A 16,687-nucleotide genomic window follows, 5' to 3' on the forward strand; every position below is an offset into this window, starting at 1 on the left:
TGTAGCTTGCATAATTATATATTGCATGAAAGGATTCTTCGTGATTGCAGTCTAGCTACGAGGCCAGAAGTGTAGAAGAGCTGTAGAGCCAGCAGACATGCTAGATTTTAATTTTCGCTTATCACATTGGAAAAAAAATTTTTTTTCGCTTATTCCGCTATTCCGTTATTCCGCTATTCCGTATTCCGCCTTTTCTGGAACCCCCCTTGAAGGCCATGATGTCAAGAAAACTTCAGCTGCATTCCATTGCTAACCACACGGTAAACAGCTCAGCTGGTAAAGCACCTCCCTGAAGTTGTTGCGGTTACTAGCCGCTGTGTAGCTGGGGGAGCTATGGATTCCAATCCCGCCAGTGACAAAACTTTTTTTTTTCCATTTTACACACCTTTTTGGTGCATACTTTTTCTAACTGAACTTTTTTCTCATAGTAAGTTCATAGCATCCTGGTATTGCTACACCACATATGGACTGTTGGAAAAGTATAAGTAGCACATTTGATAGTATATAGGGCAGACATGAGCAGGCCAATTGTGTGCAGTCTGTATGTTTGTCCCATGTGTTCTATTAGAGTAAGAGCCTCCTTTTTATAACTCTGTGATGTGATGAAGTGTGTACTTGTGTATTTGCTCAAACTTTCAGTTGTTTGCAGTATAGCTAGCTACAACTTGCTTTAAATACTGTTGACCATGTTATTGCAGCATACCTGCATGATAGGATAGCACCACATAATTCTGCTCAACGTTGAAACCGGGTCACTACTGCTGACCCGGATGACCCACTGACCCGGATGTGACTAAAGCCGAGGCGTGCGATAAGAGCTATGTTTCGGCTAGTCTCGAGCGAACGAGACTACGTTTTGAGCATTCGATTCGTGTTGAGTAAATATTGCAACTTCAGCCTAGCTGTAGGTTGACCAAACAAACAAAAAAAAAGGTCATCACCTACAGACAAATAGCTACCCCTCACCATAGATACCCTCAGTTTTGTGCTACATACTGCACTTACTAATAAATGGCGTAGCTGAGCATATGTTGGTAACGCGATAAGTGGGCGTGGCTCACGAAAGAGCTACGCGATAGCGTTTATAAGTTTCCACGTCGTCAAACGAACAATTTCGTTTCTCACGTGATCCATTCCGGGTCAGACCCGGATAATTTGTAAACCGGGTCAGACCCGGATAATTTGTAAACCGGGTCAGACCCGGATGACCCGGAGAAAATGTGACCCGGTTGACCCGACCCGGTTTCAACGCTGATTCTGCTGTTTAGTTAACTCCATGTTCACATCACTTTAATTATTAGGCTTGCATGGTGGTGAAATAAGATTCATGAAATCACCATGCATGCTACTCAGTTTAGGACCGTGACATGATCTTTAATGCTTCATTCCTAAAGCACTGATTCATGTTATTGCAGTTAATGTGAATGTGAAATGGTCCTACACATAGGGCAGGTACCATGAATATATAGGTAAATGTATTGGTTTGTCTGTGTATTTGTCCCATGCATACTAAGTGTCTTCTCTTTGTAACTCCAATTCTTTGTGATGTTAATTCCTAAATTATAGCCAGGAAGTGTGTATCTGTGTGTTAATCTGCTCAAACCTTTGCTTGCAGTATAGCTACAACTGCTTTAATAATACTCCTTGTTTACCACATTATTACAGTGCCTGCATGCATGGTAAGGACAGCACCACATAATTTGCATAGCTATGTCTTGATAATTTAGCAATTCTGCTGTTTAGTTAACCCCATGTTCACATCATTTTAATTAGTGCTTGTATGATGGTCGAATAAGGTTTATACAAGAAATCACCATGCATGCATGCTACTTTAGGACATGATCTTTAATGTTTCATTCCCATGCAATGCGGGGGTTCGTACTATTGTGGTTAATGTGAAATGTGAAATGGTCCTGCACGTAGGGCAGGTACCGATACTAATAAATAATAAAAATAAATAATTATGTAACTACGTCACGGTATTAGCGTGGTATACCCTAATAGGGCTTTACTCTACACTGACACAATGCTCAGCCGGCCCCGCCTATTTTTGCCGGAATAAATGACTGCCCGTAATATCTGAGAATGGAAGAAGAGATGCAAGAATTGTCAATTCTTGAGGGATCTAATGACCTACGCCGTTATGCTTCTATTTCTGAAAATGACTGTGAAGAGAAGCGCGAGAGGATTGTGAAAGGTTTCCGGATATCTTTGAAACTGGTACGTACGGGTTAATTTTGTGACTTGTGGCCTCTGACCTTTGTTAAAATACCTCAAAAGTGGAGACGTACGTCTTTATCGTCTTATTGATAGAGTTTCCAACTCAAAATAGGAAGGTGTCACGTTTCCTTTTGTTGTTTCTGGTGATTTTCACGCAGACTGACTTTTAAGATAAAGCAAACTAGTGCTAATTTATTATTGGTAGTTAAATTGAGAAAATCATTGTATTGTAGGGTGACCAAAATCACAATTAGTGTGTTTTCTTGCCTTAATACTTCTACATCTTGTACAGTGGGGTAACCGGACTTTTTGCCATTCCCAGGTACTGGGCAGGCAAACCATTCAACTCCGTGCAACACACATACACATGCCTATCTTCATATGGACATCAACAAACATTAAAATGTGTTGTGCATCACTATCTATGGATATACTCTACCTACACTAACTGTATGCAACATAATAACTTTACTAATTGCGACCACTAGCTACCTAGCTATTCTTTTCTTATCACATGCAGCAATGTCTTAATACCAGACTAGCAGGGAATTTGAATGAAAGCACATAGCGCTTATAGTAGACTACCCGCATCACGTGATGACTTTAAACTGGACTACAAACAGGAAAAGAAGTAAATGCTGACTATAAACAAGTACTCCATACTGTCTGAACTATCAGTCTAAGTCCCAGTATCCATACACATAGCTTGAACAGGTTCCCACATTTCATAACTTCGCATCAATTTGAGTCAGTTTTCAACAAGGTTTTCAACACAGTCGACACTTCACCACAAACATGAAGATCACACTGTTCCTATCTGCATAGAAAAATTTCTGTCTTCAGTCCTGACCGCATTTTAATCATGTGATCTCATTTCTATTTATTGCTTTTTATTAGCCATTACTGTACAAATAGTAAAACCCCACTTTTTGGGTATTTACAGTTAAAACTGCACTGGTATTGAAAGTAAAAGACAGTTTAATAATATATTAGCACTTGTTTGTTTTATCATAAGGTCAGCCTGCATGAAAATCATCAGAAACAATGAAAAAGGCTGAGGCATCATCTTATTTTGCAGTGGAAATCCTATCTGAAGGGATTTTTGGTCATGTGACTACTTTTTTGGTATTTACACATGTTAGCCCTTAAAATAGAATATTAAGGTATTTCTTAGTGCTGTGATAATGCTCAAAATAAGCATAAAGGAGCTGGGTTCCAATGAAGTGAGATTTTGAGCACTAAGAAGTACCTTATGACACATCTTTGTGCTTTTCTTGCTTATATTATATTACACTGAATTGAAAGCACTGTAACTTGAGAACAAGATGTTGAAACAACTTGCAACTGCCTTCATTAAACTAGAAATTTAATTACCTTTCATATGGTGCCCAGTATAGGGACAAGGACCTTTTGTTCAAGCTCTGTGCTTGATAATTGAACTGCTGTAGTTCATGGTTTTCTGTTGAGATATTCACCTGTGACTTAAGCATTAATAACTTTTGTTATACCCCTTTAATAAAGAAACGATACACATCAGGATGATCCTTGTACATAGTACTACACAATCGTCAGCATTGAAGGTCCAAAAATTTAACAGAATCCCTGTAAATGGAAATTTTAGTGATTTTGTTTACTGCCTAGGTGAGAAAACTATTTGTTTTTTTATAGATTACTAATAGGCTATTATGTTCCAGCTGTATGCTTTGTACTACTATGATACTAGGCCCAGCAGTTAACTTGATAGAAACATGATTGAGTTTTAATAGTAACAAATAGTTTTCTTGTCAGGGTGCAAAAAGGGGTGTTCCTGAGGACTTTTTACATGCCTCCCCTTCTTAAAACACTTAGTGCACGCTCCATACACTCTGTAAAAAAATTGGTGCTTTTATCAAAAAGTGAACAAATATTTGGCTTAGGTGCTGGACTATACCATTTAATTACAAAGGATTTACGTGCTTTAATATATTAGAATACATACGGAACATTTGCAGCAATACTTGGAAAAGAACAACAAAGGCTTTGTTTCGCTACTTTGTTAGTTACTAATTAAGTTATTAGCTACTGGAAACTTAGCTAGAGATGGTTTAATAAAAGTGGTGAGTGTCTACTGTGGTATCTGTACCTTGTATTACCGATACCGATCCAATACCGATACCACTGGTATCGACGTCGATACTGATACTGGTATCGGTATCGGTCCACCTTTAAGTCCAGTACACCATGATAGGTCACAAGATCACGCCCATTCTTTATTCTACGTATTATTGATCTATCGATCGAGACCACAATGACCATGCCCCTTTTATGCTAGCTGCATTTGTGACTACACACCTTCAAGTCGTTCGAGATGCTCTAGTCTAATAATCGGTTGACACCACGATGACTATATACAGCCCTTTTTGGGCAAGCACACATGACTCGAGATACTCTAATACAGCAGTCACCCTAATAGAACAGTCGCCACTGCTTGATATTTCTTAGTTTACTAGAGTGGTATATCCTCAGTATATGGAACAGTTAATTGTTTGGTATTTTAGTAGTTTTTCAGTAAACCCGCATTCACTGATGTTTTACTGAGAGTTTAAAACTTAGTAAAGCAATTATGTTCCATATACTTAAAGTTACTGTCAGTATAACTGGGTACACAGTAAAGCAGCTTAACCAATTAGTAAACCAAGAACCTTCAAACAGTGTGCATGTTTGTAGCTAGCTGTATGCTTTAACAAAAAAACTAAACAAACTAGTATATTGAAATTATAAATTTAAAGAATGAAGTAGGGATCCAAGCGATAAAAAGTAGTGAAACAAGAGAAGAACAATGGTAGCTATTACAGCATAGCTCACTGGGAAATCCCTACTTTGGCATTAAATCCCTCCTTTGGCATTGAACACAAAATAGTTGTTATACCGTGCCAAAGTAGGGATTTCCCACTGAGCTATGCTGTAATAGCTACCATTGTTCTTCTCTTGTTTCACTACTTTTTATCGCTTGGATCCCTACTTCATTTTTTAAATTTATAATTTTTAATATACTAGTAATAATACAGTAATCCCTCTTGCTGTTTCTGTAGTGCAGATTTTAATTTTAGTGATTTGTGAATAAATGGGCAGTAGCATTAGCATTGCTGTTTGGTGCACTTCAATGTTTCCATGAATAGCACTATTTTGGTGGTGCCCGCTCCTTCACATAGAGTAGGGGTCTGGTCACTTTAGCATTCAAAATTTGTGTCGTGTTACAAATAACACCAATCAGATTGTGTTTTTGGTAAGTAGTGATGTTTGTTTTGAAGTACAATAGATACTGTAGAGTTATGTAATGTGTGAAAGAGTTTGTCGCAAAGTTTTAATATGATTGGGGCTGCTTTTAGTCACCAATAAGATGCATTTCAAAAGACCAAGAGATGGAGGTAGTAAAAGAGCTTTGTAGTTGCCTTGTATTAGTACTCGTGTAGTTGCTTAATCAACTATCTATTTAAAAATTTTTAAATTTCAAAAGTAAGTAAAGGTTGATATAATATACAGTAAATATACACACTACAAAAGTATAGAAACAAGTTTAATGGTACATGTACAGCTGAAATGAGAAATAATCCAGCAATAAAAAGCAAGGAAACAAGATTAGATGACTACTTGCTAAAATGAGACACACTTTAATGCCTAGTTTTGACTAATTTGATGATCTCATTTCAAGATACTAGCCAAAAGTAGGCATTAAAGTTTGTCTCATTTTAGCAAGTAGTTGTCTAATCGTGTTTCCTTGCTTTTTACTGCTGGATCATTTCTCATTTCAGCTGTAACATTTTTAAACTTGTTTCCTTACTTTTTTATAGTGTGTATCATATATTATATCAACCCCTACTTCCTTTTGAAATTTTTAATTTTTTAAATAGCTAGTTTGTTAACTTTTTTGTCTAGCTAGGCAGCTATATTGTACTGCTTTTGTTTTCCACATAGTATAAATACCACTTAAAGCAGCTGTTTTACCTTTGTACGCAATAAGCACCTCTAAAATAATTATCATTTTGTCTTTTAAAGCTATTACAGCAACTGTTTAAGGCTTCAGGTGCATTTCTAATGGCCTAAATGTTGATGATTTTACAGTAAAACATCACTGGAGAGTCCACCATTATAAGAGCGGAACCCTCGCTTTTAGAAGTCCGGATCCCATGGTGGATCTGCTCCTCAAAGACATTATTAGCTAGCTACCTCACAAAAAAGCTATACTGGTAATTAAGACTACCCATCATTAATAAATGCTAGAGACAACTCCTTGGGTACTTGGGTACTTCACCCGTTCACCCTCATCTTATGCACAGAGTGGTGTAGCCATACCTGGGCAAGCCAGGGCATTTCCCGGGCTTCAAGTCACTTTGCCCTGCCCTACCATTAGCTACTCAGAGTAATTAAGGAGGTGGGATGAATCACAGATGAACAATCACTTAATTATAATTATCTAACACAACCTACTGTGTATCCACTTCACTTTCTTTCTGGCTGGCCAGGTTTCCCCCTGGGGTTCTACTGTAAGCTATTAATTGTGGTATTAATGGCTAATGAAAGTGATAAATATAAACGAGATCACATGACTAAAACGTGGGTTAGCATCGTGATAAAAACTAAAGACAGAATTTTTTCTGTACAGATAGGGACAGTGCAGACAGTGTGTCTGTGTTTGTGGTGAAGTCTTGACTGTGTGAATGAAAGCCTTGATGAAAACTCGAATTGATACTATGAAATGTGGGAACCCATTCAAGCTGTGTGTATGGATACTGGGGCTTAGACTGATAGTTCAGACGGTATGGAGTACTTGTTTACAGTCAGCATTTATTTCTTTTTTCTGTTTGTAGACTGATTATCTCCAGTTTAAAGTCATCACGTGATGCAGGTATTCTACTATAAGTGCTCCATGCTTTCATGCAAATTCCCTGCTAGTCTGGTATCAAGACACCACTGATAGCTAGCTAGTGGTCAGTTATTATCTTTGTGTAGGTAGAGTATATACGTAGGTGGTGATGCACAACACATTTTAAATGTCTATTGATGTCCATATGAAGATGGGCATGTGTATGTGTGTTGCATGGAGTGGAATAGCTTGCCCACCCAGTGCCCAGGCATGGCAAAAAGTCTGGCTACACTACTGTACGCACATGCATTCACACTTCGTTAAAATCATGTGTTTGGGTTGTGGCATGTGCCACAACTATTAAGCGCCTTAATTATCCTTCGAGAAGAACAAAGAAATGAATGAATGATGAAAGTAAACAGCATGGTGCAGCAGACAGAATGTAATCAGAACAACTGATTCGTGAATCTGCCATCATTACCTTGGCTATCTGAAATTTCTGGATCTGTACACCTAGCGCTACCGGGTCTGACAGCAGGCAGGCAGGCAGGCAGGCAGGCAGGCAGGCAGGCAGGCAGGCAGGCAGGCAGGCAGGCAGGCAGGCAGGCAGGCAGGCAGGCAGGCAGGCAGGCAGGCAGGCAGGCAGGCAGGCAGGCAGGCAGGCAGGCAGGCAGGCAGGCAGGCAGGCAGGCAGGCAGGCAGGCAGGCAGGCAGGCAGGCAGGCAGGCAGGCAGACGAAACTTGATGTAGGTGAATTTTGAAATTTTTAAAACTCACTGTAGATCGAAACATTCTACTTTTTGCTTTGTACAGCATCATTATAACAGTACTAATGCATTCTATGTGTTTTTTTTGGGCAAAACTTATTGCAAGGCCGTTTTTTAAAGGTGCGAAAATCCACGAAACCATATGATTTCTTACCAACCCTTACTATACTGAACAGTACTATCGTACCGTATGATATGGAAAGAATCTCAGTTATGTTAGCAGCCGCTCATTAATCTATTTTGTAAACTACTTTAAGTTGTTTAATTAAGTTAATTGTGTGCGTATGGGTTGTTAGTATGTTGTCTGGTGCAGGTTAATTTAGACACATGGTATAAACCATGGCTCATTTCAGTGTATTGCACTTATATACATCCCTCCTCCTCAGTCATTGGAAGTTTACTGTTGATAATCCCCTCATGATCAGCTTTGCCTTGGGGTTTATCAACAATTAAACTTCCTCTGACTTTGGAGTCAGGGTATATATAAGTGCAATACACCTTGTAGCCATGGTTTATATGTTACATATATACTCACCTTGGAGGGCACATAATACACTGATGTGTGTCATGCCTATTGAGGTTAATGACCTTTAGTGGGCAGACAGTTACCCACATGAGTACAACTAATCACCCATGTCAGTGCAGGCTAATAGCTTGCACCACTCTTAAGCCATTAAGAGTTCAACTGCTGAACTAATTTTATAGATATACCTGAAAATCTTGATGATGGTTGGCAGTGGGTAAATGCTGTGGTAATGGAAAAGTCCCGGATAGTGAAAATATAATCAAGAGGGGCATATACAGTAAAATTCCAGTGGAGGGGGGGGGGGGGGGTATAGGGGTAGCAAGGAAATTGAATCCCTTTATATAGAATAGTAATCAAAAAAAGGAAGTTTATTCATATAACCATTGCAGTGTAAACAGAGAACTTTGGAATATAGCGATTGTGAGATTAAAAAGAAAACAAACAATTAACATGAGATTGAATGTGCAGATGATCCTTAGCAAAGTGAGAAAATTTTGGGAATAATTATAAGATATGATTTCGAGGTACTTTTGATCAAATGGCTGACTGCAAAACAGGAAAATTGTAGTACTTTCAAGAGAAAAGGTTCAGGAAGGGCGAAACGTTTCAAGGAGAGGGTAAATGTCCCCCCATTCCCTAAAATAAGAATATCATGGAAAATATTTACTCAGCATCAACTGTGAGTAGTGGCCAAACTAAATTGATGGAGGGTTTGCAATCTGAAATCTCCAGCAAACATGATAGGACTTCTAAAGCATGGCACAATTGAGTTCCTGTGATAAGTTAGATTGTGTTTCTATATTTTGTTTAATGCATGCTATATGACATAATGATGGCTTCTTTGGTGTATTACATGTATATACATCCCTCGACCTTGAGATTACCATTGATAAACTCTCCCCTCTCTGGGTTCAGCCTTCCTCCAATCTCAGACTCAGGGTGTATATAAGTGTGATATATCTGCTACTGAATATCATATGAAACTATTATAGGTTGGTTGGTGGTACCCTGAAAATCAAGATCATAATGAGAATCAAGGCCGTTGCAAGAACCGTTTGAGATGGATTTGGACAATTTCTGTAGCTTTAATGATTTTGGCTACTTCAATTGTTGAAACACTGTCTTGTTTCAGAAGGAATGATGTAAGTGGTTGAATGAAAAGCTAGTTTGTGTGCTAACTGTGAACGTCTCAGGTAAAACCAGTCTAGTTCGCACAAGCATGCATATTGAGAAAATGAAATTACACATGTTAAAAAGAAAATTTTATGCAAGTTTTAAATCAAGCCATTACTTGGGAAAGGAAGTGTTAAATCAATTAAACCTATATAACCATCTTATTTGCCTACTCATGGAGAATGTGATAATCTTTGTTTCATTTCTGTAGCCTCAATGGTTTGAGTGTTACATGCATTTGTTTACAACACGGTAGACATAAACAAAATCATTGCCATTTCTTCAATAAAACTGCCTTTATGCATCTATGCACAAGTGGCTGCAGGGAGAAAACTATACCTTGGCTGATCTGCCAATCCATGGTGAACACTGAAACCAAAGCCCAACTTTGCAGACTAATCCAAACTTTATAGCTACTAATCTAAGCACCTGTGGTTTATTTTTAGTATAGTCACTGTACAAATCAATTTCCTTGCTTTTCCTACTTTCTAGCACTGTAATTCCAAAACTACTCGCCATAATTGACTATAAGTTTGGTAAACTATTCCTTGGACTATGCAGACAATGTTGAGAAAATAATAAGAAATCCAGAAGTTGTGTGAACTAGACGGGTTTTTGCTGAGATTGTCACAATTCTTGAACACTGGACACTTAGCCGTCACTGTTCACTTTAATTCAATAAACATTACTATAACACATTTGAGTTTGTTACTTTGGAATTTTACACTTATAAAACACAGTATCTTCTTGGCTAATTTAATTCTTTCTCTGTCATGTCTTCTTATGTAAATTCTTTAACCAGTGGTCATGGTTACAGTTCCTACAGAGGATTACATGGTTAATCTAGTACTCCCAGACCCATTCCATGTTGGAGCCCCTCAATATCAGCACCTGTTCAGTGGAATGGCAGACAACTAGAATGGAAATACTGCTTTATTGCTATATCATTATTATTTTAGTAGTGCATAATGGAGGGTCTATTCCTTGATATCATGCAGCATGGTATAGTAGGTATCATGGACTTTCTTTTGTCCCCTCTGTTCCCCATCTCTTTTCTCTGGTAGTGTATAGGCTTTCATTTGCAGAACACATCATGTGGCTTTAGTACTTTAATATCTGTCATGTGACTGGATTTATACTTTTCGTATTGTTCTTAATTTGTACATAGTGAAAAAAAACTAAAACAAAATGTAAGGAAATATCTGAAATTTTACATTAATTTGTGTATAATAGAGATCATAGAAATTAAAAGCAGTGAAACAAGAGAGGTCATCTAGACCTGCAGTTATGTATTAAAAATTATGAATTTAAAAATGAAGTAGGGATCCAAACGATAAAAAGTAGTGAAACAAGACATGAAGCAATGGTAGTTATTACAGCATAGCTCAGTGGGAAATCCCTACTTTGGCACTGAACACAAAATAATTGTTATACCATGCCAAAGTAGGGATTTCCCACTGAGCTATGCTGTAATAACTACCATTGTTCATGTCTTGTTTCACTACTTTTTATCGTTTGGATCCCTACTTCATTTTTAAATTCATAATTTTTAATATACTAGTTTGTTTAGTTCTTTTTGTTAAAGCATACAGCTATCTATAAATGTGTGACTGTTCTATTAGGGTGACTGCTGTATTAGAGTATCTCGAGTCAGCCTGCAAAAGATGTGTGCTTGCTCAAAAAGGGTGAGTTCATCGTGGTTTCGATCGATTATTAGACTAAAGTATTTCGAATCAGCCTACCAACTTGAAGGTGTGTGGTCATAAATACAGCTAGTGTAAAGGGGGCGTGGTCTCGATTGATAGATCGATATATGTAGAATAAAGAATGGGCGTGATCTTCCTCCGTGCAGTAGCGTACTCTAAGCACCTTAAATAATTTTGTGGCATCTATTATGCTGCTTAAAGAAAGTGTTGATATGGAAAATTAACGCCTCGATATGGTTCCGTTGGATGAAGAAGACAAGCAGCCTGATTGAAGATAAAAGAAAAGACAAGGCACATAGGGCATACACTCGTCGGAACCCCAAAAGGCACATCCCACCGGTGAGTTTGTTGTTGTAGCGTAAAATGGTGACCGTGCGCTGCTTTGTTTGGGCTCTAGGCTTGCGACTGTGGTCAGTGAGTGAGGCAGTGAGGCAGTGATACTAAAGTTGGAGTTTTTGGCAATTTTTTAAAATTTTATATTCGGTCACCTGTAAGTGTTTTGTTGTATTTATTGCTGTTTTATGTATTATATGGACTAGTACTATTCCGTAAAGGTGGTTTTCGCTGCATACAAAGTCTGTAGGATGATTTTTAAAGGTAGAATTTTAGGCGGCGCACGAAACATTCACCACGATCCCTACTTAAATGGTACGACCGTACCGTTTGATACCAACAGTACTCTTGGTCATACTAGTGGACATTTGATCCATACTTCAGTCATGGCTATTAGGGACCCGTCGATTTCGCCAGCAAAATATTTGGCATAATGGTTGGGTAAAAGCAATGAGCAAAATGCTGGCATAATAGGTGCAATTTTTGTGAAGTGGACATAAAAATTTCACAAAAGATCGAGATACTCTAATAGAACAGTCAGACACGCTAAAATATCGACAATGCATAGCTAATTGTTACAGGAACAACAAGTGACAATCGAGATACCCTAATAAAACAGTCACACATGTTAAGCAATATTAGCTGGCTTATTGCTTTACATGTTAGAAGTAATTTCTGATCGAGATACTCTAATAGAACAGTCACTTTAAGGCGAAACTGTAGCTTTGCACTTGGAAATATTCAATTAACAAAGATCAGTGCTGAGCAAAATATATAATTCTTGAGCAAAATATGGAGCATAATAGGTGAAAAATAAAAGAATTGCTGGAAAGAAAATAGGTAGAAAAAAAAGCAAAATAGACTGGTCCCTAAATTGGCTATACTATTAATAACAGGCTGAATGTAGGAATTAAAAATTGCACTAGTATAGCTACAGGTGTAGGTGACCTTATTGTTTCATTGCTTTTATTTCTGTGACCCCTACTAAAAATGTAAATTTTCTAATTTTACTTACACTTGTTATGTATAAAGAACCTTGCGTGGAAGGACCAAAGCAAAAAATGGTCTAAAAAATCCATGCAGAATTCTAGTTAAAGCACCGCCGTGAGTGCAATATGGAAATAATAGCACAAGATCTTGGGTGAGAGACTAATACAGCATGAGGTGAAGTCATCAGCTCAAGACCACACCAGAATTTTTCATATTGCACGAGCATGATAGTGTTTTAATTGGTTTAAAGTGCTTTCTGGACTTGCATTCATTTTGTAGAGTCGAACTACATTGGTTTTCAGCTATCAGACAATTGGTAAGGGTCTATATAATACAAGTTTGATATTAAAACAAATAGCTAGATTGTATTGTTTTGGCTACTTTTGGAGATCTACAATGTTATGCATGTGATCAACAGTGCAGTAGCTATTTTCCTTTCAGTGCTGTATGGAAACAATAGCACATTTATTTGTTTGATCTTCACCCATGCAAGTGCTTTAATAGTCAGTTATAGAACACTTTGATAGATCCGCAGTTCTATATCAGGTATAGAACTTCCAGACCTATTTGCAGGCTATTGGCATACTTTGAGTGATTATCACTCATTCTGGTCAGTATACAACCTATCAACCACGCTAGCCTAGGCTAATGGCCTGTACTGCACTTGCTGATCAGTCAACCCAACCAGTAAGAGTAGGACCACTGGATTTAATCTGTGGACATACTTGGAAATTTTGATAATGGTTGCTGGTGGTCAGCAGCAGTGAATGTTCTTATTACATTTAGTTCCTATTCTACCAATGATAAGACTGCTGTGAGTTTCTAATTGTTTCGTGTGTCTTGTCACTCTTGTGTGTACCTCAAGTTGATAATTCTCTATACCAGTTAAGCACTGCCTAGGTTTGTGCTATACATCAAATATATGTAGCACTCAAAGAGTGGTAATATATAGCAGGAGGCAAAGCCAAGTGCTATATTTGTTATAAAATTTTGTGAATAGACTATGTCTTGTAATTGCCAAATGGGTGTTTTTTAAAAGAAGAAATGAGGAAGGTAGTTAAAGTTTTGTAGCTGAAACTGATAATTTTATTACTGCGTACTAGAATCTTGGTAAAATACTAAGTGTGCTGTTTTCAAGTTGTAATTACTTGGCAGAAATTAATGCATCATTATTGTGAAGACTTTCTTTTCAGCTGCATTCCATGTATGATTATAACTTCTAGAGTGATCAGACCCATCTTGTTGAGCAGTGGGCAATGCCAGATAAGGCCCACCTAATCCCTTATACGATATATACAGTAACTGAATCATTCTAATCAAAGCACTCTTTCATTTCCTGTTATCATAAGAGGCCAAATCCAAAGTTTTATATTAAAACACCCATGCAGCAATTGGATTGGAAAGCCAATTAAACATTTTCAGAGAAGCTAGCCTGCATGGGTGTTTGCTATCACAGTCTATTAAGTGTTCATTACAATAACATGAAGTCTTTGGGTTTGAAAATCTGTTACTTACATGCAGACAGATTGAGACTTTTTACATGATTCTCTTGAAGATGCCAAGCACGCACACTCACAGTTGGTATGTAGTCAGTTTTGGGCATATATCTACTTTAATAAAGTATGCATTTTTGTTTTCAACAGTTTTCAACTTCTCCTGATTGTGATGATGGTACTAATGGAACGAATGGTACTAATGGAACGAATGGTACTAATGGAACGAATGGAACATGTAAAATGAGCTGTGATAAAAACATGATTAGCATTTTTGTCATCCCTGACATTTTACTGCTAGCAACATACATCTATGGTGCCTATTGTTATCGCACTTTGGATGTTCAGGATAACCTTGAAGATTTAGCTGACATGGTGGGTCTGACTTAGTAGTTTACTTTTACTGACTCCCATTGACAGGTTGTAAAGCACTGCCCTAACTTTACAACTTCTCTACATTCAAAATATTTCAATGCCTTGCACACAATAAGGTGAGTCAACTTTACTGCATTAGCAATATAGAGCAAGTGGCTGCATTTCATAACAGGCTATCAAAATAGTCTAATAATCTTAAGACTAATTCATCTCTACACTAAGGCAACAGTGCATTAACCTTAGTGACTGGCTATAAGTTCTTCATATCTATTCATTTTTGCTACAATTGTTGGAGTAAACATAACATGTTATGCCAGCTAATATCCTATTACAATACCATACAACATGATTGATTATAAATATATCCCTATTATAATATGTGGTGATAGTTGTATTTTGTATATACGTGTGCGCATGAGTGTGTGTGTGCATGCATGGTCATGTATGCGTGTTGTGAATGCTGATAAAGTAGCATAAGCAACAGTACCTACGTATACTATCAAACAGTGATGAAATGCCGTAATTAAAATTTTAAAGTGTGCAATGTTTTCATAAGGTGCTAGCGTGAAGAAATCCTTATAGTGTGTAACTAGTCTTAGAAGCCTTTTGAGTTTGTGTGTGGGTGCTTCAATAGAGTTAACCACATGGTCATTAACAATGAGGTGGAGTGAAAAATCATACAGAAATCAGTGTAAAAGAACTGCTGTACACAAACAAATTTTTAAGGTATGTAATTTTTGTGGATTGACTGATTTCAGGAATATTGCATTTTTATTTTTGTGGACCACTTGTAGATGCCTATTGTATAGTATAGAGCTAATCTTAATAATAGTTTATTTTTAGAGGTAAATTATGTGGACAGTTTAGCGGGGACCTGCAGGATTTGCTGGAACAATTTAGGGAATAATAGCTAGTTGGTAAAAAGAATTATTCTGGAATAATAGAAAAATTTTCAGAAATAATTCATACGTTTAACTTACAGTATAACATAAAATTTACCTGGAGACACCTCTCAAACACTACTGGTATAAACCAGAATAACAGGAGAAAGATTAGGGTATAAATATATTTCAGAAATAATAGGTAAAGAAGGAAAAAGGATTTGCTAGAAAGAATAATAGAAAGATATAGAGCGTATTCCACGGGTTTCTAGCCATGAAATTCATGAAAATTCTGTCCCTCAAAAATTTGTAGGTACAGTTTTTCCTCAATTATCAGAACCTCTATTATCCAAACACTTGGTTATCCAAACAGTAGAAATGACTGCTTTATTAGAGTATTTTGTCTAAGATGTATGCTCTATTAAAGCATTTGAACAGGGCTCTGTATATAAATGAATAGGCTTTGATTTTCTGAACTTTGTGATTATCTGAACATGTTTTGGTTGGTCAGATAATCAAGGGAGCAGTGTGTATGTTATGTGTACCTTGAGAATGGTTTTGCTTGAGTATTCACCAACTTTCCTGTGTGAATATTGTCTTACGAGTGGCCCTCATAAGCAAGTGTGCTCTTTGAGTTAATTTTTTTTAATGTGAGTGCTTTGTTAGGGACCATACTGAACTAACATAATTTGGGGGGAAAATTAAGTAGCTGCATGGTTGAGGCATTGTCAGTTCATGTCATCATGTCAAACATACCATGTGGTCGTATCATAACACACACCTACATATCATGCCATGGTAACACAATATACAGATTGCATCATAGATTCATATTGTGACAACACAACACTCGTTATGACATAACACATCATGTCACACAACAGTTGTTCTACTAAAGTGGAGGGCAAGTTTGCATGTCAAGTAATGATCTCCATGACTTATGGTAGACATACTATATAATAATGGTATGTAGCTTATAAAACCATATTCTTTCCTTATTGCATTCATATAATCAATCGGAATTATCAGTTGTGGAATTTCTGTGTCCTTTTTTTTACTTCAGAATATTTTTCATTTTGGGTGTGGCTTACCTTTTTGCATCGTTTTGCTTGCGAGTTGGACATGCTTTTGCTTTCCAGTTCTTTGATGATCATGTCATTGTAGAATGGTATTCAGCAGTTGAGTAAGAAACAGTCAATACTATATAACAAATTTTGAAAATATCCTACACAGAATTAGTGGTGTTGGAAAGTGTGTTTTAGTCATTGTTGGTCTGTTTGGCTATTTGTTCTTTGACTCTGTTTACATCATGGCAATAGTCAACTATTGCGTGCAGAGTGAGCTCATCATTTATGCATTGTATGGACTCAGTGTTAAGAT

The sequence above is a fragment of the Dysidea avara genome, chromosome 9, assembly GCF_963678975.1.
Source record: "Dysidea avara chromosome 9, odDysAvar1.4, whole genome shotgun sequence".
NCBI lineage: Eukaryota > Metazoa > Porifera > Demospongiae > Dictyoceratida > Dysideidae > Dysidea > Dysidea avara.